The sequence below is a fragment of the Urocitellus parryii genome, chromosome 9, assembly GCF_045843805.1.
Source record: "Urocitellus parryii isolate mUroPar1 chromosome 9, mUroPar1.hap1, whole genome shotgun sequence".
Classification (NCBI taxonomy): Eukaryota; Metazoa; Chordata; class Mammalia; order Rodentia; family Sciuridae; genus Urocitellus; species Urocitellus parryii.
In genome coordinates this window covers 113,769,034-113,796,348 of record NC_135539.1, presented here as the reverse complement: position 1 = coordinate 113,796,348, position 27,315 = coordinate 113,769,034, and the positions used below count along the sequence as shown (strand labels likewise).

Genomic DNA, 27,315 nt, shown 5'->3' with positions numbered 1-27,315 from the left:
ACCCAAGAGATGGCAACCAGAATGATCAAGCACACAGAGTAGGGAAGGTGGCCAGCAGCTCCCTTGGGGAGGTACTCTCTGGGGTGCCGTTGGAGGCCTGGGTGTGGGAGCCAGTGGGCAGGGACAGGCTGTGTGGGCGGTGGGCTGCCGGCAGCTGACTACCACCTGCTCTGCTCTGAGGAGGGCCAAAGGAAGTCAAGCAGAACAAGACCGAGAGGGCCGAGCCAGCCAGCCATGGCAACCGGCGGAGGTGCCAACCAGCCCCCACACCATGCTAGAAGCAAGCTCTTTCCCTCCCTCTGGGCACAGAAGCTCTGAACCACATGCTCCGCCCCTCCCCAAGCCCTGCCTACCGTGCCTCTGCTACCAGGGCATTCCTGGACCAGCAGTGTAGACATGTGGGCTAATCATAGAATAGAATGTCTTCAATTAATGCTAACTCCCCAGATGGATGCAATCTCTGATGGACTATAGTCATTCGCAGGGACCCAGAGCCACGAGCATGAGCATGAGCATGCTCATGCCAGGCTGAGCATGCTCCCCAACACCACAACCACTCCCCTTGCACCCACACCTTTCTCCCATGCCCTCCAGCCACTCCTCAGAATTCCCATTCCACACTTACCCACACTTTTCAGACCTTCCCCCATACACATCTTGTACTCCACACACCACCCACAATCCCTATACCTCCCCATCTTCCCAACCCCACCCCACACCCTTCCCACATACCCTCCTTGCCTCCCATCTTGCTGCAGACTCTCCACCCATCATCCTACACACACGTCCTCCAAATTCCTCCCTCCCTCCCAGGCTCCCTGAGGAGAGGAGGAAAAGCTGGCTTGGACCCCATGAGGTCACGTTCCTAGTGTCACTGGCAGAGAAGTCTGAGAAAAGTAGAGGGAAGGTTGAACCCGGAAGAAAAAGAAAAACAGGACCTCTGGGTCCCAGGGACAGTTCTGGCCCTTCCCCAGGCGGGCTCTTCCTTGTTTGCATTCCAGCACGCCCAGGGCAGGCCCTGCAGCCAGGACAGCACCCTGGGAGACACAGCCCGCCAGGAAGGGAGACTCAGACAGCTTCCCCAGGGCCGCCTCCCATTTCCCAAAAGCCTCCAGGTCTCTGGCAGGCCCCGGGATGGCCGGTGATTTCCTAAGTCAGAAAGGTGTGGAAAAGCCCCACAGACAAGGGTGGGGACGAAAAGGGGAACCAGATTGCAAGCAGGCCCCAGCTTTTACAGACTGGCACCAGTCAGCCGGTACTAATTTACACAGGGGTGCTAGAGGCCAAGGTGTGAGTCCTTCCCACCAACATCTGCCTCTTCTTCCCACCGGAAGCTGAAACTCCAAACCTCAGGTCATAGGTTCCCACCCAAGAAAATTTAAAGTCAGACACCAAAAAGTCACCCAAGAGAACTTTATTGTAAATGAAAGTGAGGTGAAAGGAAAGTAAAAGCAAAGTGAGGCACAAGCAGAGAACACTCTCAAGACAGAGAGGGTGGGCCGAACACAGAGAACAGCCTGTTTCCGATTTTATTACTGTTTGCTGATTACCAGGAGAGCTGGGGACCACCTTCTGTACTCTTTGCCAAACAGGTGTTCAACTCCTCCTTCACGTCAGGGCAGTGCAACTTTTGACCTGAGTGGGTCCTCTCTGGAATTGTCATGGTGGCCCTCCTATTTAGGGGGGCTTCATCTACAAGTCAATCCCATGGTAATGTGGGCACTGAGGTTAGTAACTGGTCAGGAGTTACCTTATTATTGTATTATTATTATTTATTTATTATTACTTAATAAATAAGGTTTATTTATTATTAATAAATAAATTAGGTAACTTAAAAGTTACCTTAGTGCACCAGTGCTACTAAAGGAATCTTCCTTCCCAGACAATCGGAGACACCTATAGCCATATTCCTACCTTCACATCAACCGTAGTGGCTCTGTCAAGAGTCAGGCCCATTAGTCCTTTCCTCTTGACGTGTAAAACAAACAAACAAAAAAATAGCTCCCTTGCTTTTGTCTGTTTTCTACAGATTATGTACCACCATTTGATTTCTTAAGATAGTTTAAAGAAGGACCCTAAAGCAATTGAAAGAACACTTGTGACCTTGCCATGCATTTCACTGTTCAGTTACCACCTAACACCTTTAAGAAGCGAAGTCTGAGGAGGGGAGTGTCCACCCGGGCAGACCCTGGGAGGAGTGTTCTACTAAAAGGTAGGAGAACTGATCTCTAGTGTAAGCCTCTCCATTCCTTGCTCCTGAGCGCAGGAATCTCTTGCCCTTCTCTAGAACAGCTCCCCCAACACTGCCCACCAGGCAATCTGTCCCTTTGAGTCAGTGATCCCTTCGATCGTGGCCTTGGCTATTATTAGCCTAGCCCGATCCAAGTGGCCACCAGCCTTCCCCAGTAGCCACGCAGTTCCAAGCTGGAAGCCTGCAGCCCAGAAAGATACCCTGCTCAAGGGTCAGCTAAGGACACTGAACTCAGAGGGTTGACCAAGGATGCTCAACAGAGAAACACCATATGGGGTGCAGGACTCTAAGAGAGACTGAGAAGTGAGATCCTCTATTGACAGCCTCTCGGTGTCACAGAACTCCCAAACCACAGCAAGTGGGCATCTAGAGGGGGAACTGGGGAGTAGGGGCAGCAGGCAGGGTCCTGATGGTGCCAGCCCCTGGGTTTCCAGTTAGGGATCCCCAGCACGGCCTGGCTAAGCCCTGAACATGTGGCAGTGGTAGGTTTCAGTCTGTCCTCAGCCCCTCATCTGCATGCACAGCAGGGTGTGGTCTACCCTGTCCTATTTTTCATTCACTAGGGACCCTTAGGCCTCCCCCGGCTTGGCAGTCGCACACCCCTTCCCCTTCCTCCTGCTGGCTCTGGGACTTCTCTTTCCATCCCAACCCAGCATCCTCAGAAGCCTCCCCAGTTAGCCCTTGCAATCTCTCCTCACTGTCTTATTTTCAGTGTCTCCTTAATGCTCTGCTGCTCCCAGCTATGCTGACTTATCTGGTGGCCCTGGTGTCTGCTGGACAAGAGCAACACCTTGCCCCAGAGCATATTAAACTGCTTTGCATCTCTATGCATGGAGAAGTCGCAAAGATTTTCAAAGAAGAAAGTGACTTTGGTGGGAAGGGCAGGGTAGAGCAAGGAATCACACCTAGGGCCTGATGCCTTCCTTTGATCTCCTATCCCCCAATTTGCCCAGGAAGTTCCCAAAGGAGACCAGCCCAGGTCTACGCTAGGCAAAGAGAATACTCAGCAGGGGGGATGACCACCCAACAGAGCACACTCATCTTCCACATAAGACCCTCCCCCAGGGCCTCCCAGGAGAGCTACAGTCAGAGGCCTTTCTCAGCACAGAGTAGGTGACAGTGCTTGCAGCTGATGAGTGTAGTGGCATGTGACTGTATGGGTAAGCACACAGGAGCCAATGACCCATAGGAGCTGGGTTGAAAGACCTCTACAACACATGTAAATGCCATTTGCAAAGTCTATACTTTGAACATTGCAAATTAGTATCTCCAGGGACGCGCTCACCATCATAACTGGAGTGAGGACATAACACTTTGTTTGGGTGGGAGAACAGAGGCTAAATGGCTATGACCATCACAGAAATGGAAGGAAGCAAACAGGCCTTTTATTTCCTCTGGCATTTTGTGCCAGGTATTGTCTTATTTAATCCCCACAACAGTCCTTAAATGTGGATATTATTATCCTTATTTTACAGATGAGGAAACTAGAAAACAGGAAAGGGATTGAGTAATTTGCACAAGGTCACGCAACCTGGAAATGATACAATCAAGAGTTACACGGAAGCTTGTGTGAGTTCAAAATCCAGAATCTTCTTCCTGCCCTGCCACAGAAACCCAGGCATATTACATCTGACCAAGAGTTCTCCTTGATGCTGGTGATGACTCTGGGGCACCCTTATCCTCCCCCTCCATATCCTAAGAGCACTTCCCTCCCCCAGGCCACTCCAAAAAAGAAACCAAGCACCAAAAGCCAACAAGTCCCAACAAAACAGAACAAGACAGAACAGGGTTTTGCAGATAAGAGAACCAACAGCCAGAGGGGAAAAATGACTTTTCTGAATTCACACAGCTGGTCAGCAGCGGAGGTGGGACCTGATGGGGTGCAGGCATTCCAGGGCTCTTCCCTTGTGACATCTCAAGTCTCTTGCTCCCTTTCTTAAAATCCTTCGGGGAAGGTAATCCCCACCCTTCCTCTTCTAACCTCTCTTAAATTGGTCCGTTCCTTTCCAAGCTTTGGCTACTTTTATTAAATGAAACTATTTATATAAAGCACATATTGGTCAGGCGTGGTGGCACACACCTGTAATTCCAGTGACTCAGGAAGCTGAAGCAGCAGGATCCAAGTTCAAGGTCAGGCTTGACAGTTTATTAAGACTTTGCCTTCAAATAAAATATACAAAGGGCTGGGGCCTGGCCCAGTGGCACACACCTGTAATCTCACTGGCTCATGAGCTTGAGGCAAGAGGACTGCAAGTTCCAAACTAGCTTCAACAATTTAGTGAGGCCCTAAGCAACTTAGTGAGACCTTGCCTCAAAATATAAAGGACTGGGATGTAGCTCAGTGGTAAAGCACCCTGGGTTCAATCCCCAGTACCACATACACACATACACACACACACACACACACACATACACACCACACACAAAGGCACATATTGGATACCAAAGAATTATTATGCCTCTGTTTCCAAACAATTATTCTCTGATTTGAAAATTATTTTCTGGGGCGCAAAAAGAAAAAAGAAATTACAATTCCTCTCTCATACCTAAATGATTGAGATGCCCCTTAACTAGTCTGTCTACCCTGCCCACCCCAAGAAGGTATATGTTCTCTGTTGCCAAGAGTCTCCCTCTGATGGGAACACTTGCTTCTCCCTTTCCTTATCCGATATTCAAAATGCTCCAGTAGAGTCCTAGCCCGGTTCCCTGAATGTCCCCCTAGATGCCAATAAGCATTATCCATCCTCCAGAGCCCCAAGTTTTCCTACAAACTTCTATTCATGCTGGTGCATCAATGCTCTGCCCTCTACAAAGTCTCACTCTGAGACCACAGCCTGCGCTCATCTGCGTTGTCCCTTTGGAACATCTCCAAAATGTTAAATGTGTCCTACCGCAGTTGGATGCTATTTCATATTATCCCTATGAGTGATCAGAATATAAATAATAACTTTTATTTGTAGTTATGAAGCACTTTCACAGACATTAGCCCACTATTATTAAGAATAAAGATTACCTCTCATTTATCTTGGATTCCCATTCTGCCTAGTACACTTTTGTTTTTTTTTAATCTGCCTAAGTTATACTAACTCTCAGAGCACCAGATCACTCATTACCCACTGTCATAAGGGATTCATCCATTCACCTGCATTCTGCAGGAACACAAGGTGGTAAGGACCACACTGGACTCAAAGTTGTATCCTTAAATTTAGCATGAACCTACTAAAGAGGGATGATTAAAAAAACAAAATAAAATAAAATAAAACAGTAACAAGCTGGCCCGGTGGCTCATGCCTATAATCCCAGAGGCTCCAGAGGCTGAGACAGGAGGATGGAAGGTTCAAAGTCAGCCTCAGTAACTCAGTGAGACCCTGTCCCTAAATAAAATACAAAATAGGGCTAGGGATGTGGCTCAGTGGTTGAGTCCCCCTGAGTCCAATCCCCAGTACCCAAATAAAAAGAAATTAAAAAGGCTAGAGTTGTAGCTAACCCTGGGTTCAGATCCCAGGACTATTTTTAAAAGAAAAAAAAAAAAAAACACTAGCCATTGATTAACTTTTGTCTCTATCCCATATTATCCATGGTATACTGCAAGTGTCCTTCTCAAGCCTTCTTTGAGATCAGCCAAAGTTTATCTCTAATTCCCTGATCTATCAGGGTAAGATCTCTGTCAGTAAGTAAAGAAACCTGGTTTTAAGTCATTCTTTTTTATTTTACATTTTATTTTATTTATTTCTTTTCACGTGGTGCTGAGGATCAAACCTAGGGCCTTAGCACATGCTAGGCAAGCACTCTACCGCTGAGCCACCACCCCAGCCCAGCTTAAGTCATTCTTAGTGAACTAAGTTTTCTCAGAACATAAACTCCAAGAAGACAGGGATTTTATCTAACTCCTTTGCTGCTGCATACTTAGAATGTCAGTGTGCATTCACACATCCAAATGCCGAATGGTTGAATGAATGAATACAAATAAATTGCAGACTCCCTCAATGGCTCTGGCCAGATTCAAACTACACTGGGCTCACCTCTTTCACCACATGCTTCCATTCATTCCCCATCTTGCCCCCATTCATTCCCCATCCTGCCCCAGTTCCTATTCATTGTTCAGATCTCAGCTAACATTTCATTTCCTCCCCAAAGTCTGACCACCACCGAGATGCCCCACTCATGAGTTCACAGGCATCCCACGTTTCCCCCCTCCACAGCCTATTGACTTGCTGGACTCCCCACTCAGAGGTAAGTTCTGGGCTGTCACTGGAAATACCAAGTCAGGAGCTTGGGTGCAGCTCAGTGCTACAGCAAGTGCCTACCAAGCATAAGACCCTCCATTCGATTTCTAGCAGAGCAAAAACAAAAACAAAAAAATAAAAACAACCAGTTGGGTGTGGTGGTGCACACCTGCAACCCCAGTGGCTCCGTGGGCTGAGGTAGGAGGATCACAAGTTCAAAGTCAGCCTCAGCAACTCAGTGGGGCTGTAAGCAACTTAGAAAGACACTTTCTCTAAATAAATAAATAGATAGATAGATAGATAGATAGATAGATAGATAGATAAATAGATAGATAGATAGATAGAACAAAGTGGGGAATGTAGCTCAGTGGTTAAACACCCCTGGGCCAATCCCCAGTACCAAATCTCAATTCTCTCATCTGTGAAGGGGGAAGAGACAATTTCATCATTATCCATTTCCTCTGAAGCTGGGGGCAGAGATAGAAAATTAAGAAAATGCTCAAGATACTACAGGTAAACAGATGCTCAGTGTGACTATTCTCCATCGTGTGCTCTTAATTTTTACTGTGGACCTGAACTTTACCCAAGGGCCTCCTTTTTTGCCTTCTTGGTTGGGATCATCTGCAACAGCATAGTCAAAAGCTCATTTATTCTGAGGTTTTCTCAACTCTTCGAAAAAAAACAATCTGTAGTCCAGGAACTGTATTTCTTTTCTTCATCCCTGTCCCCACTTCCCAGCCCCTCTCTAGAGAGTATGTCTGTGTGTGTGTGTCTGTCTATCTGTCTGTCTCTCTCTCTCTCTCTCTCTCAATGAATTAATCATTATACAATTTTTTAAAAATATATTTATTTTTTAATTACAGGTGGACACAATATCTTTATTTTTATTTTATGTGGTGCTGAAGATCGAACCCAGGGCCTCATACATGTGAGGCAAGAGCTCTACCACTGAGCTACAGCCCCAGCCCCTCATTATTCAATTTTTTATTCATATTATTGTTGAGGAACCTGGGGACTGTACTCAGGAGCACTTTACCACGGAACCCTTTTTACTTTGAGACACAGTCTGGCTAAGTTGCTGGGGCTGGCCTCCAACTTCTGATCTTTCTGCTTCAGTCTTCCAAGCAGCTGAGATGATAGTTTTGAACCACCCCCACTTGGCTTATTAATATTATTTGTAGCCAGGCGCAGTGGTACACGCCTATAAACCCGGTGGATCAGGAGGCTGGAGCAGGAGGATCACAAGTTCAAAGCTAGCCTCAGCAACTTAGGGAGATCCTGTCTCAAAATAGGGCTGTGATGTGGCTCAGTGGTTAAAACCCCCTGGGTTCAATCTGCAGAACACACACACACATACACACACACACACATATATATAATTTGTAATTGATAAATCATAATCATGTACATTCATGGGGTATCTAATATTGTCTCTTTATTTAAAACCTGCCTTCTTAGGATCTACAGTGGAAATCTGACATCCCTGGCTACAATGTTCTTGGGAACATATTGTCTTCTAATTTGCAGGCAATCTCTCCTTTCTTGGTCAGGATTAAATCTACTCTCTTGGCACTCCGACTTCCTTTCCAGTCTGGAAGACACACAGCATAGCAAGTCAGGAATGTGACAGATGCTCTGCCTTCAGAGAGTAGGGCTCTTGGGAGATGTCAAAAGTTGGGGACTCCAACATTACATTATCTGGGCTCTAGATGAGTTTGTGAAGTGACAAGAAGAGCTCCTGCAAATAGGAGCTTCTACCTGGCAAGGCCAACTAGTGTTTCAAATGTTAATTCGTGGCCCTGTATTTCTTTTCCCTCACCCTTATGCCTTCTGGTGTGTTGCAGAGGACACCATGTAATCAGAGAGAGACAGGCAGACAGACAGCTTGGCTGGAGAGAAGGCTTCCACTCAAGCTTGTTCCTGGTGGGCCTGGCTTAGCAGGTATGGGGTATGGAGAAAAACCACATGTGGGCAGCAGCTCTCAATCCTGACACCCACCCCCACAGTGGGCAGGTTGCAGGGAGAGGAGGGGATGGCTCCCCTTGCCTCAGCACAGAGACCATAGACAGAGGTGCAAAGCATAGCAAGAAGAACTGTCAAAAAGAAAACAAGCCAATGCCCTGGAGAAATCTGTGGGGAGGACAACTCGCAGTCCTTGGTTGCTTACAGTGGGCTAGTGTTCACAGAGGAGGCTGGGGCTGGGGTTGTAGCTCAGTGGTAGTGTGCTTGCCTAGCATACAGGGGGCCCTGGGTTCCATCCCCAGCTCTGGGGAAGAAAATGGAAAGGAAGGCCCAGGAAGAAAGGAGGTAAAGCAAGGTTCCAAGGAAGGTATGGTGCAGGGGTGACAGAATTAAGGTGGAAGGATAGTGGCTTCCAAAAAGGTACAAGATCTTTGGCTCCTTTGAAATATGAATCTTCAAGGTCTTTTCCAGTTTTAATGCTTTATATCAATAGGAACTGCAAGAATCATCCCTAAAATTCCATTGTATAGAACAGAGACAAAATGAAGCAGATATGAAACTACCAAAATAAGAACCCTGCCTTAATTTTCCCAGGGCCATCTCAAACCTCCTACCAGAGTTGTCCACACAGCTCTGAAGTCAGTCACACCAGGCAGCAAAATTATTTGATCTGATTATCCCAAGTCTTCTCCCAGGAAAGGTGAGGATGGAAACAAAAAAAAAGGTGGTGGTGGTGGGGCAGCAGGTAAGGATTCTCATACATGTGAATCCTCGACCCCAAACAATCAGGAATTAAAAAGGTACTCAGCTGGGCAGGAGCTGGGTAGAGAAAAATCATCCTCCCAAGCCCCTGTCCTGGAGAAGTATGTTATCTGAGGTAGGTCCCAGGCTGGTGGCATCTTAGGGACATTCAAGGAGTCCACTACAAATGAATTCCGCAACTCTGCTGCCTCTGTCCATTCTAAGACCCAATATCTCTGCTAGTGGCATTGAGGCTACAAACACAGTGTTATGCAGTGAGATTGCCTGCATCAAATCTCACCTCTGTCATTTCCTAGTTGGCTGACATCAGTGTTAGCTGTCATATTATGTGCCAGCTCAGCATTACCCTGTCCATAGGAAGTAGCAGCCTTTGGAAGGTATTTGTCTCTACCCAGTTCCCTATTAACATTAAGCAGCTTTTTTCTCCCCCTCTCCTAGTTCCCATCCTATCTCTATTTAAAGAGAAATGCCCAAGGTATAATGCCTTCATATTGTCACAACACTCTTTTTTTTTTTTTAAGAGAGAGTAAGAGAGGGGAGAGAGAGAGAGAGAGAGAGAGAGAGAGAGAGAGAGAGAGAATTTTTAATATTTATTTTTCAGTTCTCGGCGGACACAACATCTTTGTTGGTACGTGGTGCTGAGGATCGAACCCGGGTCGCACGCATACCAGGCGAGTGCGCTACCACTTGAGCCACATCCCCAGCCCCACAACACTCTTCCTTTAACCAAAAAGGAAAGGTTCTGGAACATTCCCTACTCCATATTCTCCTCATCCCACCCCATCCACACCCATGACTGCTCTTCCTCCCTTATAATGAATGCTAGACCCAGGATGAGTAACAGACACTTATTATACAGGACTCTGCAGTTTTCAGAGTGTTTTTTTTTTTTTTGGGGGGGGGCAGGGCGGGGGAGTGCTGGGGCTTGAACCCATGGCCTTGTGCATGCAAAGCAAACACTCTACCAACCGAGCTACATCACCAACTTTTCCCCCACATTTTTTATTGGTGCATTATAGTTGTATATACTGATGTGTACATAGTTATACACAATACACAATATAACAATATAGTCAAAGAGTTTGCACACATACTTTCATTTGGTTCATGTGCTAAGCAGTGTATTTTATCCTTAAAACAATCCCAGGAGCCTAGGTACCCCCATTTTATAAATATTGCAAACTAAATCTAAGGTTCACAAATTGCCTATGCTCACACAACTATAAAGTCAGTCACACCAAGACTCAAAACTGGGCTTTCTAACACTGTTTTCTCTACTACTCCACATCCACACTATGATATCCAAATTCATATTCTGTTCTCCAAAAGGAACAGAGACCCTCCCTCAGTTCTCTCCCTGCTGGCACAGGCAAGCCTTCAAGGCTGAAAGCCCACAGACCTGAGATACCTACAAACACAGGCCTATCTGGGGTGGGGATACCCCAGAGGGGACCAAAGGCTCAGGAAGGTTTGGAGCACAACTTTATTAAAGTGCAACTAAGTCAAGGCAATGACCACAGGCATTTCAGACGACTGGGAAAGCCCAAAGAAGCACCCCCAAAATGCTTAGGGCCTTAGATAAACTGATCCCAACACATCTCCCTTCCTCACCCATGCTTCTAGTGGAGAGGAAAATGGACAAGTGGCTTTCCTGCCAGACCTGAGAGCTTCATGGGATTCAGACATACACACCCATGCACACTCAGCAGTAAGCTCAGAGCCATGGAAATCAAACCTTGAGCTCACCCAAAAGCCAAAGGAGAAGCAGCCACAGCCTGGGTCCAGGGCCACTGTCTCTTCAGTCGCTGGCTGCCAGGAAGAGCTATAAAATGTGCCTCGACTTAATTTTTCCATGGACACAACCCCAGATGGGACTGCCAGGCTCTGGAGGAGCTGAGATTCTAAAGGCTCACTGCCCCAGGATCCACAGCTGTAGCTGGGGAGAGGGAGAGTATTCTGGGGTCAGGGTTGCCACCCTCTGGCCCATTTTTCTTCCTAATATCTTTCTAAGGCCTAGTGCAGCCATAAAGTAAGTTTTCATTCAAGACTGATTCTGGGTTGGAATTCAGTGCAAATTGCTTACATCTGCTTGGCTGTGTCCCAGACAGTCAGGTAGTTTAGAGAAAGGAGGGGCAGTGTTGGCCCACTTCTGGGAGCAGGAATAACTGTGTGCTGAAGAATTTCTGGTGTTGTGCTAGACCAGCTGGCATAACTCCCCACCCAGGTTGACAAAAAATATCATCAGGACAATGGAGATTTCATCCCAAGCTTGACTGGGACTGGGGCAGGGAAGCCACAAAGACCTCAAAAGATGGAGATGGAGATTGAGGTAGAGGTTGGCTTGAAGGAGTAAGTGCCATGACTGATTCCTCTGGTATACACACACACACACACACACACACACACACACACACCACACTCCAACCTCAGCCAACTAGGGTGTGTGCACTAATTAACCTCATATATTTGGTAACCTTTTTTCACAACTCAGGATCCTGCCAAGCCCCTGGGCTCCCCACCCCACCCCACCTCACCCCACCCCGGCTTGGCAGCCTTGCCTGGGCTTCCTGCTGTGATTGCACCCCAACATCAAAGCAACCTCTGTCGGAAGCTGAGGAGGATCGAGAGACAAGTACAGGCCAGGAGAGCAGTGCTTTCCCAGAGGGCCAGGAACTCAGGCCTGAGGGTCCCTTTCCCTTTTCCAAGCTTTCTGTCTCCTTTGCTGCAATATCCTTATAAGGGAGAAGGCAATTCTCTTCGCCGGGTTAAAAAATGTATACAGTGCCCAGGCTAGAATCTGACTTTTCACCCACGGTATGGAAAGGCACAAGCCGCATCGCCCCCACTCCGGGACAGGTTTTTCTTTTCTCATCTTAAACAAACAAACAAACAAACCCCCAAACCATTGGCTGGTTCGGATCGCCCTGCAGCCAGGAGCCAGGAAGTGTCTTCAGAGAGCAGGGGTGGGCCGGGGACCTGGGCCGCGAGGCCGCAAAGCCGCAGGCGCGCGGTGGGTTTGGGGTGAGCAACCTGCGAGGCGCCGCGGGGGAGCTGGGGCTGCAGGGCGTCCCCGGCGCAGCCGGCCGCCGGGCAGCCTCGGCGCTCCCATTGTTGCACCTCGGCTGTTGCCATGTTGGAGGGGAGCTCCTTGACCTCAGCTGCCTTGGCTCGAGGGGCGCTCTGCAGACCCCGGAGCGGTGCTCCCGCTGGATGCGATCGTACCTGTGCTCGCTGCCGGCTTTGCTGCAACACCCGACGGGTCCTGGGCTTGGCGACGTGGGCTGCCGGGGCTCGGCGCCTCCCCGGCTCGCTCGGCAGCTCCGGGCGTCCTTTGCACCAGCGCGATGTGGGGTGGCCGGCCGCACGCCGCCTCTTCCCGTTCGGCTCTCCTCTCCCGCCTCGCGCCGGCTCTGGGGTCCCCGGCAGCGAAGGGCGCAAGGACCAACCTGGAGCGGGGAGTGCTCTCGGCCGAGAGCGTGCGCGAGCTGGCAGTCAGGCAACCCCGGGCGAGACAAAAGCCGGAGCAGCGGGCGAGAGGGGAGAAGCCATCTCCCGGACAGCCGGCGCACTGCACGGCGACGCGAGGCTCGGCCAGACCCTGCCTGGACAGGCAGCCGCCGGCCGCCAGCTCCAGCCGCAGCGCCGAATCGCCGCGAGCTGGAGGGCGGGGCGGCGGCGGGAACCCCGGCCGCCCCCTGCTCCCTCCCTCTCCTCCCGCCCTCCGTGCCAGTGCGTGGGGGAAGAGAAACGCGCTGGCGTCAAGTTGGGCTCTGAAAACCCGAGAGCGCAGATTTCCACTTCTCGCTTGGATGAGGGTTTTTGCAGATGGTCGTTACTTTTTCCGGCTGGAACCCGTTGGCTTTGGGTCAGACGAAAGCCAGCCAGATCAATCATGGGGCTGGAAGTGCCACAGTGTGGAGGTTCAGTTGTCGATTTGAGGAATTTCCCCCATAAATTTGCTAGCGATTCCCGAGAGAACCCCTTACCTTGTGGGTGGAGGTGCAGGTGCAGGGAGCTGTGTCCCCACTTTAAACAACCTTATTCCTTTTTCCATTCGCCCAAGTGGGTTTTCCAACCTGAGGGCGGAGGAAAGGCAGGAGACCCTCCAACTCAACTAGGGCAGGGGAGAAAACTTCCATAAAATGCGTCCTAAATTTTGACCCTGGGTACTTTTCTTTGAGCGGTGGTCTCCAGAGCATTTTCCTAAAGGCACGACCCTATAATAGGCTTGCTCCTCCTACGTTTGGTTGGGATGATAACTGCTCTCTAGTCTCCAACTACCTTTTATTGTTCTCTCCTCTGCCTTCCTTCCTTCTTTCTTGTCTTATTAGGAAGACCAACAGCTGGTTCTCAGCCTCTCTCCTCTGCGTCCCATCAGGTGTCCGAGGTCTCAAGCCATCAGCCTCCCTCAGATGCCCACAGCTCCCCAGCCAAGGCTCCCATGGAAACAGCTGCCAAGCTTCCTCTTTGTCAAGATGCTACTACCATTGCAGTCTGTCTTTGGGTTCACTAGAGGGTTTTTGTTAAAACTTTTTTTTTTCCAGAAAAGTCTTTTTTTAAAGATGTGGGGCATTTAAAAGTTTTCTCATTAATATGAAACTTTGCAACAAACCCAAACAGGATTCTCCAAGAGACAATTGTTAAAGGTCATCCTAAAATCATAAGAGTTCTAGCCTGGGATGAGAGTCTGTATCCCCAAAAGTGGATAACTATCTGAAAAGCAATGAAAGAGAATACAAAAAAAGAAAGAGAGAAAGACCTTATCAGATCAGCGATGCTTTTTTAACAACGGAGGGTTACATATCAAGGGGGAAATGGCCATGGGCTACAAACAAGGATCTGAGTTTTATAGGGTTTAGCAGGGCCAGGTCATGGGAGGAGTTGGTCAGTTACTTTTGGTGGGCTGACTTTCAGCAGGCAGGGGGATTCTGTTAAGGGAGATTGCAATGGGTCATTTTCCTGAGGTTTCTTTTTCCCTGAGAGTTTTATAAGTCTCCATTTATTTCACTGTCTATAGGGAAGAGAATTTGAATAATTAGAGGAAGTCCTACATAAGGTAGGATAAAGCAATATAAAAGGTGAGTTCCTGTTTCTGAAGGACTTTTTGGTATTATTTGATATTTGTTCTCATGAAATCTGGGGACAGAATGCAAAGGAATTAAATGCAGACAGTCCTGGATAAGGCAATAGGAAGAGAAACCCCCAAAAGAAAAAAGAAAGAAAGAAAGAAAACCTGGAGTTATTATTGATGTTAAAGGGTGAGGTGAACTACTCAAGGTCACACAGCTGTAGAGATACACAAGTCTAGATCTTTTCTTTTGAGAGTTTCTCTGGTTGTTTGTTTGTTTTAAAGATAAGAATTAAACATATTCATATGTTGAGGGAGAAGACCAAGGAGAGAGAGAGAGAGAGAGAGAGAGAGAAAGAGAGAGAGAGAGAGAGAGAGAGAGAGAGAAAGAGAGAGAGAGAAGGAAAGAAGGAGAGGTGATAAATTAAAATGTCCTAGTACCAGGGATTGAATCCATGGGAGCTTAACCACTGAGCCACATCCCCAGCCCCTTTTGTGTTTTATTTAGAGACAGGGGCTTGATAGATTGCATCGAGCATTGCTAAATTGCCGAGTCTTGGTTTGAACTTGTGAACCTCCTGCCTTCAGCCTCCTGAATCTCTGGAATTATGGTCATGCTCCACTGTACCTAGCTAAAGTTCAGATTTTGTAGATGACAGAGAATCTGGCTGTAGACAAATGATGTAACAAGTGATGTAACCAGAAAAAAACCCTCCTGGCATAGCAGAGAGGAGGATTTGGAAGATGCACCACATGCCTTCCCTTTGTCCCTGCAGATCCTTCTCTCCTCTGTCTTCCTGGTGGGGGCTGGCCAATAGGCCAATGGTGAAGGAGGCTGGATGGGGAAAGGTCAGGGAGGTCTGGACATTTATTCTTCAGGATCTCTGTTTCTGGGGTTACTTCAGCCAAAGATGGTAGCCCCCATCATATGGCCGTCTCGCCCCTTTTCACTCTCTTCCTTTGACTTTTCAGGATTGGATATGGAAATGTTGCTTGGCTACTGGCCCAGTGTATTACATGTTATTCCTTGGGGCTTTCCTATATACTGCCCACTTTTTTAAAAAAATATTTACTCTCGGGCTGGGGATGTGGCTCAAGCGGTAGCGCGCTCGCCTAGCATGCGTGCGGCCAGGGTTCGATCCTCAGCACCACATACCAACAAAGATGTTGTGTCCGCCGAGAACTAAAAAATAAATATTAAAAATTCTCTCTCTCTCTCTCTCTCTCTCTCTCTCTCTCTCTCTCTCCTCTCTCACACACACAAAAAATTTACTCCTAAGCTTTAGGTGGACACAATATCTTTATTTTACATTAATGTGGTGCTGAGGATTGAACCTAGTACCTTGTGCATGCTAGGTGAGCACTCTACCACTGAGCCACCACCCCAGCCCCAAGCCACAACCCCAGCCCCAAGCCACAACCCGAGCCCCCTGCCCACGTTTTATAAATTATCTTTCTTTCCCCCTCTGTCCCCCCCTCCCTTCCTTCTTCCTGCAGAGCATGGGGTGAACCCAGAACCTCTCACATGCCAGGGGAGTATTCTACCACTGAGTTACACCCCCAACCCTCTTTTTTTTTTAACTCCCCCCAGATTCCCCCTCAAATTGGAGTGTGCCATTTGCTTCTGACCAGGAATGTTGGCCAGGAATACAGACTAGGAGCTCAACAAAGAGACCATGGCTATATTTACACTGCAAGATCAGGGAATCGGAACTGTGACAGAGAGATGAAAAGGAACAGACAGATAAAAGACACAGGATGTCAAATCAATGATATTTAACAGTGTATTGAATGTAGGGAATGAGGGAGGAGGAGGAATCTTGAATCACCCCCCTCTGCATGCCTAGGAATTGATGGCAGGAGGTACCTTTCCCTAGATTAGGGACTGTAAGATGGGGCCTAAGTGTTGGGAAAGCAATCATGAGTTGAATTTTGAACAGCTTGTGTTCGAAGTGTCTGTCAAGTGCCTAGTTAGCAATGTCTAGCAGACCAGGGACTTATGACAATAAAAATAAAGGTGTGGAAAGTGATATCAATATTGGGCTCTAGGTTACAGGCAGTCAGTGAAATGGGACTATATTATATAAAAACTGGCGTATGGAAGAAGGAAGAGGCCTACAAAAGAAATCTAGAAGAAATAACTGAAGAGGGTAGGAGAAAAACTGGAGACCAGAGTGTCAGAAGAAGATCAGATGGAAAAGCTTGTCAGGAGAGAGTGAAAGGTTAGCACAGGACAGCAGGGACATCTAGGAGGACAGGGCCAGAAGATGCCCTTAGGAATGGCAGGAAAGTCACTGGTACCCATGGAGTGGGACTCGTCCGTTAAACCAGTTTCCAGTGACTTAAAGAGTAAGAGAGACACACTCTTTCTAGAAGCTTGGCAACGAAAGTGAAGAAATATAAGACAGTGGATAGAGAGGAATACAGGATTAGGGAGAGACTCTTTATCTCTCTTTCTTTCTTTGTAGCAGGGATTTGAACTCAGGGGCACTTAACCACCGAGCTACATCCCCAACCCTTTTTTTGTATATTTTATTTAGGGGCCTCTCTAAGTTGCTGAGGCTGGCTTTGAACTCATGATCCTCCTGCCTCAGCCTCCTGAGCCTCTGGTTGTTTGTTTGCTTCTTTTAAAGATAAGAAGTAAACATGTTCATGTGTTGAAAGAGAAAACCAAGGAGAGGGAGAGAGAGAAAGACAAAGTGATGAATGAAAATGTCCTAGAGAAAATAGATGGAAGATTGGAAGATGCCTGGGGTATCTTTGAAAAGAAGGGTATAAACAGATGCCTTTGTAGATTGGTAAACAAAGAAACTAGATGTTTAGAACATCGGTTGCTCCTTGATAAGTCTTTGAGCAATCTGCTGAGAGTGAGGGATTCAAGATGGTTGAGGGCTTAAGAAAAGTGGTTAAAGGCTAAAACGGCTATAGAAAGGAATGAGTGGGCTGGGATATAGTTTAGTGGCACAGCACACAAGACTCTGGGTTCAGTCCCCAGTGGCTCATATATATATATATATATATATATACACGCACACACTCACACACACACAAAGTCAACTAATGAGAGCAGTATCTCCTTTGAATGGGATTAGCAGAACTGAAGAAAGCCAGCATTGTATATTCTAGTATGTCATTGCTTCATTCTGAATGTTTTCTTCATTTTCTTCTTCAGTGTGTTCTACACCTGGAGCTTGGTGTAGCATGTTAGGGTTTGCAAGATAGCTACAATGAGGGATAAGGAAAGGGGCAGGGCGTGGTGGCACATGCCTGTAATCCCAGTGACTCAGAGAGACTGAGGTAGGAAGATCACATGCTCAAGGCCACCCTTAGCAATATAGTGTGGCCCTAGGCAACTCAGCAAGACCCTGTCTCTAAATAAAATATAAAAACGGTGGGGGATGTGGTTCAGGGGTTAAGTGCCCCTAGGTTCCAAAAAAAAAAAAAAAAATGGCTCCTGACAAAAGAGGAGATGCCCAAGAGGGAAGTATAATTAAGGAAAAACTGAATCTTGATGAAGGACTAGTAAGGGATTTGACTACAGTCTTATTCCTTCTCCATTTTTTTTCATCCAGCACAAACTTCTTCCCTTGTTTAAAATCAATTAGCATAAAGGGATTAGGTTTTTTTTTTTACTTTAGTTTTTACTCTTCTGTATTCACAGAACCTATAACAGTGCCCAGCACATAGCATGTTCTCAATAAAATTGTGTCACATGAATGAGTGCATTGTTTGTTGGAACTCTAAAAGTTCAAACTCCTGAAGAAAGTCTTGAAGACTTTCAGGACTTGTCCTGGCTTTTCATTCTCGTTTCAGAGGACAAGGACTTTGTCTTTTTCATCTCTGAATTCCCAGAACAGGACCAGCCACATAGTATTCAACAGAGGTGTTTTGAATAAATAACTTCTCTGTCCAGTACAAACTTATACTTTGGCCTTACCAAATTTGCAGTTCCTAGAACACACAATATTCTCACCAAAGCTTTTCCCCCCTGTGTGGGAAGGGTCTCCTATCCCCAGTCCCCACCTCTAGCCTCCTCCTTTAGGGGCTGCCTCTGTACATGGTAGTTGGAATAATGGCCCTCCTGAAGGAAGAAGCATCCACTTCCCAATCCCTGGAAACTGTGAGTGTGTTATTTACAAAGTGAAAAGGCTTTTGCAGATGGGATTAAGTGAAGGATCCAGAGATCCAAAGATTATCCTGGATTTTGTAGGTGAGCACTATTTAATCACTTCTGTCCTTAAAAGTGGAGAATTTCTCCCAGCTGAAGTCAGAGGGAGATGTGATATGGCGGAATTGCTAGGAAAATGCAATACAGCTGGCTTTTGAGTTGTGGGATGGAGTTCCTGAGCTGAGGGATGGGACTAGATGAAGAAGGCAAGGAAGAGGAGGAACAAGTTCTCCCCTGGAGTCGACAGAAGCAACACAGCTCTCCTGCCTGTGTTTAAACCCAGTGAGATCCATGGTGGGCTTCTGACCTACAGAATGTAAGGTAATAAATGTTTGTGTTTGAATCCATTAAATTTGTGGTAATGTGTTACAGCAGTAATAACAAACTAATACATTCTCCAGCTAGTTCTCTAGGAAACTTCCCTACTGTGACTCTGAAGACTGTCTACACATACCTGAGGGCTGCTTGGGCTGTATCACTAATCACAGGGTGTTGTATTTTAGGAACAGAAGAAAAGAGCAACTACACTAGAAGCAGCTTTTAAAGGGCAAGAAAATATCTACTGTGAATCTCAGGGCCTAATTCATTGCCTGATTCAAAGCGGTCTCAGTAAATATTTGGTATTTGAAGACCTAGAGCTAGGTCACAGGAAGAAACACAGTGACTCAGACATAATTTAAGTCACATGATACAGAGCGTGAAAGTTTTAAGATTTCAGTGATGCCAGACATTCTGACACATGCCTATAATTTCAGCTACTCAGGAGGCTGAGGCAGGAGGGTCACAATTTAAAGGCTAGCCTGGACAATTTAGCAAGATCCTGTCTCAAAATAAAAAGGGTTTGGAATTTAGCTCATTGGTAGAGGCCCTCTGGGTTCAATCTCCAGTACCAACAAAACAAAACAATCAAACAAACAAACAAAAATCCTACAAAGCCAAACCCCCCCCACACAAAAAAGTAGAATCTGTGGGTTTAGCCTGCCCTCTAGTGGAGAAAATTAGGTTCAACATCTATGTAAAGTGAGAAGCTTGAAGTACAAGGGGAAGATTTGATTCTAAATAAGGTACAAGATGGTACTTAATGGTGGTGTTTTTAATATATCATAGGTGAAACTCATTCATTTCATGCTACCTCAGGGGGACTTTTCAATGTTAACAAGTTCAATAGCTCACAACTGCTATAGTTAAAATTATTTTTCATAGCCTGTTAAAAGTCTGGTCACCGGTCTCTAGTTTGGCCTTACCTCTCTCTACCTCCCTGCGCTCTGGCCAGATTGTCATTTCCTAAGTATACCTTGCATTCTCCATGTTCCCTTCAGATTTTACTGTTTTCCTCTCCACTAAGCCTGGCTGTAACTCTCAGCTATGGAAATAATAAGTAGCCAATAAGCAACGTATTGATTAGTCAATCCCATTTAGTCTATTTAACTTTTTCCTTTTTCCTTTTGATTGGTGCATTATAATTATTAGTCTATTTAATTTTTAACACATGTCTTTATTATCTTGAAGTAAAAAGAATATGATGGAACAAGGCTTTTGAGTATGACAGAATTTTGAAGTCCCCTTTATCTATTCCTGCCCCTCTAAGGAAGCCTGAACAGACACCATTTCACTTCCTTGAGAATGTGGATGTCTGATATCCTGGCACATGCCTGGAATCTCAGCTACTCAGGAGGCTGAGGGCAGGAGAAACCAGCCTGGGCAATTTAGCAATACCCTGTCCCCTCAAAACAAAATAAAATAAAACAAACACCTGAGGATATAGCTCAGGGGTGGAGTGCTTACCCAGCATGTGTAAGGCCCTGGGTTCATCCTCAGAAACAATCCCATCCAAAAAAAAAAAAAAAAAAATGGAGGTTTAATTCATTCCCACATCATTTGCAGAAACAGCCAGAAGATTTCCCTTATCTAACACAGCAGGTGATTATTTAGTTCACTCTAATTTCTTCTCTAAGACTCTTGACAGATGCTGATCATGTAGTTTCCTTACATTTTATAAGCCCTAACCTCTGTTCATCTCCATCTCCTGCCATTTCAAATCTTGAATTTTTACTGCATTTATTACTTTATGTTAAAAATTGTTCAGTTTTGTGTCTGCTTTTCTTTCTAGACTGTTAGCAGGGTCCATGACCTATTCATATCCCACTCCAGAGCTATAACAGAGCTTAAGACATAATAAATGATCATTAAAAATATTTCTTGCATTAAATTTCTACTTTCTGGTACCTGAGCTTGCTCCTTGTGATCTTATTCACAGCAGAAAAAAAAAAAAACAACAAAAAAAAAAAAACAGAAAGGTAAAACTTTAGACTTAAAAGGTTTCTTAGAGGTCATCTAATCAATTTCCCTGATTTTATACACGTGGAAACCTGAAGACCTATTCAGAAGAACACAATTTGTTGGTCTTTGTTCCAAAAGAACCAGACAATTCTAGGAAAGAAAAATTCCTTCCACTGAGGCTGGGCTATTTTGTTGTCCATTGTGTTCAGAAGCTTCAAGTTCCCAGAAACAAAAATGAATTCCCTTATCAGTCTTTGAAATTCCACAATTTTGTGTTCCACACCCTATGCGTCAGTGCTGATGAACTGATTTTAGGAAAAACTAGGCTGATCCAGAGAGTTTTATCCTTAATTCTTCATGTTGCTCCCCCTGGTGCACACGAAGAAATACTACTTTGGAATGATTCACACAGTGAGCCTGTCTTAAAACCTGCAACTTGCCTGAAAGGGAGGAAAGAAAAGCTCAATCAAAATTCACAATAAAATTCGAAACTCCCTTTCCTACAACCTAAGTTTGGACTCACCTTTCTGCAGTCACGTCTGTTTTTCTACGATACTAACTCCTCTGCTCATGGATTGAACGTGGTTTTCCTTCTTTTCTACTGAGGAACGCTCATTTAACAGCTGCATCGTGGGGTGAATGAAAGTGTTATTTTTCATCAATCGGAAAAATGCTGTAATCTAGCTCCATAAGTAAAATTAAGAGATTCTAACAGGGGAGTAATAGAAGAGAGAGAAAGTGTAATAAAAGGAGGTCGCAATCCTGTCTTTGAAGTTGGAACGTTCACTTTATTTGCTGTTTTCTTGTAATTGACTACCATTAATTTCCTTTTAGAGAATTTATTAGATGTTGGAAATTTATCAAACATGAAATATGAGAAAAATCTTGAAGACACATGCCTTAAATAAATAAGCAAAAAAAAATTTTATTATACATTTTATATCCACTGGAGAGAAATAATCTGTTACCTGTATATCAAGTAAACAGAAGAACAAGTAGCACGGAGAGCGCCCGGATAGCTCAGTCGGTAGAGCATCAGACTTTTAATCTGAGGGTCCAGGGTTCAAGTCCCTGTTCGGGCGGCTGTGGTTTTTGTTCCCAACAGGCTAATTGTGTTAGCCCAGCCGGACGCGAACGTGCCTCCATTTTAAATTGAATTGATTCATTGATTTCCGAATGTGCTTGGAAAAAGTGTTCTTAGGGTGGATAGAGAGAAAGGTGACTGTGAACAGGATATGGAGGTTTCATATGTCGATGTTGTGAGCAGAGACATTTTTTCGGATTGCAAATTGAGGAAGGGAAAAAAAGGGTTAAAACGAAATCCCCCGTGTTCTCACCACAAAAGAATTAGAAGCATGCGAAGTAATGAGCGCATTCATAAATTCAGATGTAATTTTTATTGGTCAGTTTTCAAGCCAAAAACTGAAGCGCCCGAACAGGGACTTGAACCCTGGACCCTCAGATTAAAAGTCTGATGCTCTACCGACTGAGCTATCCGGGCTCTTGCAGAAAGAGGGCGCCTCTACACCATCTTACATAAAAATAAGAAGTCTTTTGTAACTAATCCTGTTCCGGCTTTTCACAAAACGGTTTCAACTTTAAAATTCGAGCTTATAAGCAGAAGAAAAACAAGAGGGCCAAATTCTGCGACTTTCGCCAGCAACACCAGCTAATCCCGAATTGCAAATGTGTGCGTGCCTAACACCCAGACATCGATCCAATGTAAATGAGCTCCTACTTCTGAAGGGCTGTGGGACAGGGGTCCTACTTCACGGTTGATAACAGGGTGGATCGGCGCTAACTCCGCAGCAACAAGAAAAAAGTCTGAGAAAGAATACAAACCTGCCGTTCTGAAACCATTGGGTTGGAGGGATGGTGAGGTGGCCCTGTAGGGCGCCTGAAGGTGTCCACGTAATTTTCGGGGCGCAAACCCCAGGAGAGAGCACCAGCGGTAACATTGTGGGTAGAAGCCCCACGGAGTCGGAAACAGAAATGCTGAATACGCGGTGGAGGGCTTACCCTGATCTTGGTGTTACCGTCTGTAATTTGAGCACAGCTCTCTCTCTGCTAAGGAGCTGGTTGAGAATTACTCACAGAGGAGTTGAGTATGGGACACTAAAGGATCTTTGTTAACTGACGTTGATGCTTCCTCTCAATTCAATCTTTAATTGGGGAGTGACTGCTTTGGTCTAGCAAAGCCACTTTTAGGAATTTGTCCCAAAGAAATAATCAGGGACATAAAAAACATCTGACTACAGGAGAGATATCTGATCACAGCATTTTTATTGGAAATGACATAAATAAGTATATCAATAACTATATCAATTATGGTATAGCCTTAATATGGAATGTTATGATGCAGTCATTAATATAAAATATAGACAAAAACAACTTGGGAAATTGAAAATATTGTTTAGAATAGTAATTGCTTGCTTTTGTTTTTCTCTTTTTTCAAGAAAGGAGTGCATATATATACACACACACTCAAAAACTAAAAGGATAAATGCTTCTACAAAGTTTGAGTTTTGAAGGTAGGGGGTGTCTGTTTGAATCCTGACTGCCATTGTGTAATCTTGAATTAACTGCTTCTCTGTGTCTGGGGACAATAGGATGATCATGAGAATAAATAAGATAGTTTTATAAATTGTTTATAACTGGTCTGACATTTAATAAGTATACAGGGGGGCTGGGGTTGTAGCTCAGTGGTAGAGCGGTTGCCTCACATGTGTGAGGCACTGGATTCCATCCTCAGCACCACATGAAAATTAAAAAAAAAAGTTATTGTGTCCATGTAAACTTAAAAATATATATTAAAAAGGTATATATGAGGTCACATCAAGATTTAATGGCCCTTTAAGAAAAAAAGACTTAATGGCAAAGATGTCACAATAACAAAGCTGTATGGGTTCTGCTCTTTTACCAGTCCTTGAAGCTGTCCACCTTCAACAAAGGATTAACATATTTGATTAGAGTGGAGCCAGATGTAATCATAAAAGCTGACAAAATTAATTCCCGGCGAAAGGAAAAACTTTATACCTTAATTAGTGAGGTGCTATTAGAAATCTGTCACATTAATATTTAAGTTTCCCACTCAAAGGGGAACACATCAGATTTGTTCCATTCATGCTATATTAAAAAAAATCACAATGATTACCATATTAAATACTCTTTATTATAAAAATCATATGCAAATTCTACTCAAAACTAATGCAGAATGGTTTCTAAAGCTGGCTGTGTTTAGATGGGACACTGAGCCATGAAATTAGGACTATTATAAGACTGGCTTTTCTTTGCTCAGAACCTTTTATTCTTCCTTACTACATATTGAATAACACATTACATTTTTATGGCAGTCCTTACAGTAACTTTTTAAAAATTTTTTATTTATTCCTTACAGTAACTTTTGAATATTCAGGCATCCAAAGTTTTCCATAAAATAGGCCCAGCCTATTTTGCTAACATTCTATACCAGCACCATCTACTAGAACTGTATAACACAACTGTAGTTAGAAATGTTCTAGCAGTAACCTTTTAAAATGTAAAAAGAAACAGCTGAAATTAATTTTAATAATGTTTTATTCAACACATGTAATCAATATAAAATATTATCAACAAGATATTTCACATAATTTTCTTCCTTTCTAAGTTTTTGAAGTCTGGTATTTATTTATTTTTAATTATTTATTTTTTACTTATAGGTGGTCACAATGTCTTTATTTTACTTTATGTGGTGCTGAGGATTGAACCCAGTGCCTCATATATGCTAAGGCAAGTACTCTACCTCTGAGCCACAACCCCAGCCCCCTCGAACATATCTTATGGTATATATTTTATATTTACAGCACACCCCACTCACCACATTTCAAGCCACCTGTGGCCAGTGGCTACTATATTAGTGTGATTCAATATCATCACAATCTTATACACAACAACTAACAATTCGTCAAAGTGGACTCTTCTCAGTCTGTGTCTTCTGAACCCTCCTTCTCTCTCTCCCCATTTTTTAATGCCATGTCTCTTCTTCAAATGCCTTCTCCCACCTCTGCCTCTTGAAATCCTAATTGTTTTTATGTATTTAAATTTTTACCACAAATTGAACCCAGGGGTGTTTAACTACTGAGCCACACCCCATACCCTTTTTTATTTTTATTTATTTATTTTTGGGGTTGGGTACCAGGAATTGAACTTGGGGTACTGTTGAACTCCTGATCTTCCTGTCTCAGCCTCCCAAACTGCTGGGATTACAGACATGCACCACTGCATCCAGCTCCTACTAGTTTTGTTAAGGTAAGGCTCCACTTGAATTATAGTTCTTTTACAAAATCTTCAATAATAATGTTAAATAAGAAGAAATGATTATTTCAAGAGCTTCAGACTTATGTTCAGTTTATAGATTCAGTAACAGAGCCATAATATTAATATTCAAATTGAAAAATAAAATTGGAATTCTATGTTACAACATGCACAAAAATCAATTCTACATAAGTTAATGACTTAAATGGGAAAAGCATATCTTTGGAACTTTTAGAACAAAATACATGACCCAGACAGGGAAGAGTCACTTTAAAAATATATCTAAAATTTACAAAACAAAGAAAATTACTAATACATTTTACTTCATTAGAAATTTCCGTTCATCAAAAGACAACATTAAATAGTAAAGACAAGGGCTGGGGATGTGGCTCAAGCGGTAGCGTGCTCGCCTGGCATGCGTGCGGCCTGGGTTAGACCCTCAGCACCACATACAAACAAAGATATTGTGTCCGCCGAAAAATAAAAAATAAATATTGAAAAAAATTCTCGCTCTCTCTCTCTCTCTTTCACTCTCTCAAAAAAAAAAAATAGTAAAAACAAGCTACAGATGTGAAGATGTTATTTGTAATACCTATCACCAAGAAGGACTAGTATCCAGATTATATAATAAGAAAAAGACAATCTGATAGAGAAATGGACAAAATATTTAGGCAATTCATAGATGAGGAAACTTAAGTCAATAATTATGGAAAAAATACTCATTATATTAATCATGAACATATAAAATAAACCACTATGGGAAATTATTTCATACGAGAAACCATTTCATATCTATCATGCTTTTTTTTAAATAATCTGAAAATGCTGATGTGAAAATGCAAAGATGTGGAGCAACAGAATTCTTAACACTTCTGCTAGAAGTGTATACTTTTATAATTACTTTGGAGAAGACATTGGCATAATAGAGTGAACAATATATATATATATATATATATATATATATATATATATATATATATACAGTCAATAATTCTCTGTATTGTTCGCATGGAGACAAGTTAAGAGTGTCAACAGCAGGATTGTTTGTAACAGAAAATTGAAAACACTTAAATAATTCTTCTTGTTCTCCTCCTTCTCCTCTTCTTCCTCTTTCTCTTCTTTTTCTTCAGTGCTGGGGATCACATCTAGGGGATATGATCACACCATATGCAAGGTCAGCACTCCACCACTAAATATATCCCCAGCCCTTAAATATCATAAAAAGAGAAAATGAGTAAAAAAATGTGATGTAACCAGGCTATAATGGCACATGCCTGTAGTCCTAGCAACTGAGGCTGAGGCAGAAGGATCACTTGAGGATAAAAGTTCATGACAGCCTGGACAACATACACAATTTAATATCACCAAACTTCACAATAATGAGCAAAAATGTAATTTGCAAGCTGGGTGTGATGGTGCACACTTGTAATCCCAGACTAGGGAGACAAAACAGGAGGATTACAAATTGAAGGCCAGCCTCAGGAACTTAGCAAAATTTTCAGCAATTAAGTGAGAACTTCTCATATTAAAAAAATATAAAGGACTGGGGGAAAAATGGTTTGGACTGTAGCTCAGTAGTAAAGCTTTCTGGGATCAATTTTCAGTGTCAAAGGAGGGAAAAAAAACCCAATACTACTGGAAGATGAATGATTAATCAAAAATCAGTGTCAATCATGATGGAAAATTTTCTATTCTTTTTTGGGGGGTGGGGTGGGGAAGAGACAAGACAACCAGGGATTGAACTCAGGGGCACTTGACCACTGAGCCACATCCCCAGCCCTTTTTTTTTTTTTTTTTGTATTTTATTTAGAGGCAGGGTCTCACTGAGTTGCTCAGGGCCTCTCAATGGCTTTGAACCCTTGGATCACAGGCCTGCACTGCCACACGCTCAGCTAAAAGTTCTACTCTTTAAGATTCCATAAATATTTATCAAGCCTTTATTATTTTTATATTTATATTCTTTTTACTGTCTCTGGGAGACAGTAGGAAGGGACCTAAGCTAACCAAATGCTATTTGAAAGATACAAAACAAATTCCTGTTTGGAAGTTAAACAAAGGGGATGGGGGGTGAGATTGACAGTGGTTCACCCCAAAAAGCCCTCCCCTCCTTTTTTTGAGAGGTTGCTCCCTTTGAGTTAGCTGTAAACAACCGTGAGAAAGGAATTATTCTTCAGCTTCTAGATCTTCCAGCCACGCGGGAAGTTATGCTAGAAGTAGAGCAAGGGGCAACTTGCAAATTAAGGAAGGTTATTGCCTAATTTTCTTTTGCATGGGTATCTAAGGAGCCATGTTTAAACAGAAGAGA

At 44.2% G+C, this 27,315-nt stretch overlaps 1 protein-coding gene and 2 non-coding genes across 4 annotated transcripts in view; 1 reads left to right on the top strand and 2 right to left on the bottom strand.

The window, feature by feature from the left end:
* Pik3c2b (phosphatidylinositol-4-phosphate 3-kinase catalytic subunit type 2 beta) overlaps positions 1 to 12,697 on the bottom strand; it is a 63,120-nt gene extending 50,423 nt beyond the window's left edge. For both annotated transcript variants that reach the window (XM_026397117.2, XM_026397118.2), the window contains exon 1: positions 12,424 to 12,697. The gene's annotated coding sequence lies outside the window, so the exon portion shown is untranslated. The remainder of the gene's footprint in view (positions 1 to 12,423) is intronic.
* A 9,029-nt stretch (positions 12,698 to 21,726) lies between these two features.
* Trnak-uuu (transfer RNA lysine (anticodon UUU)) lies at positions 21,727 to 21,799 on the top strand. The gene has a single exon. It is a non-coding gene; the product is annotated as a tRNA-Lys (tRNA).
* A 346-nt stretch (positions 21,800 to 22,145) lies between these two features.
* Positions 22,146 to 22,218, bottom strand: Trnak-uuu (transfer RNA lysine (anticodon UUU)). The gene has a single exon. It is a non-coding gene; the product is annotated as a tRNA-Lys (tRNA).
* Positions 22,219 to 27,315: the final 5,097 nt, after the last annotated feature.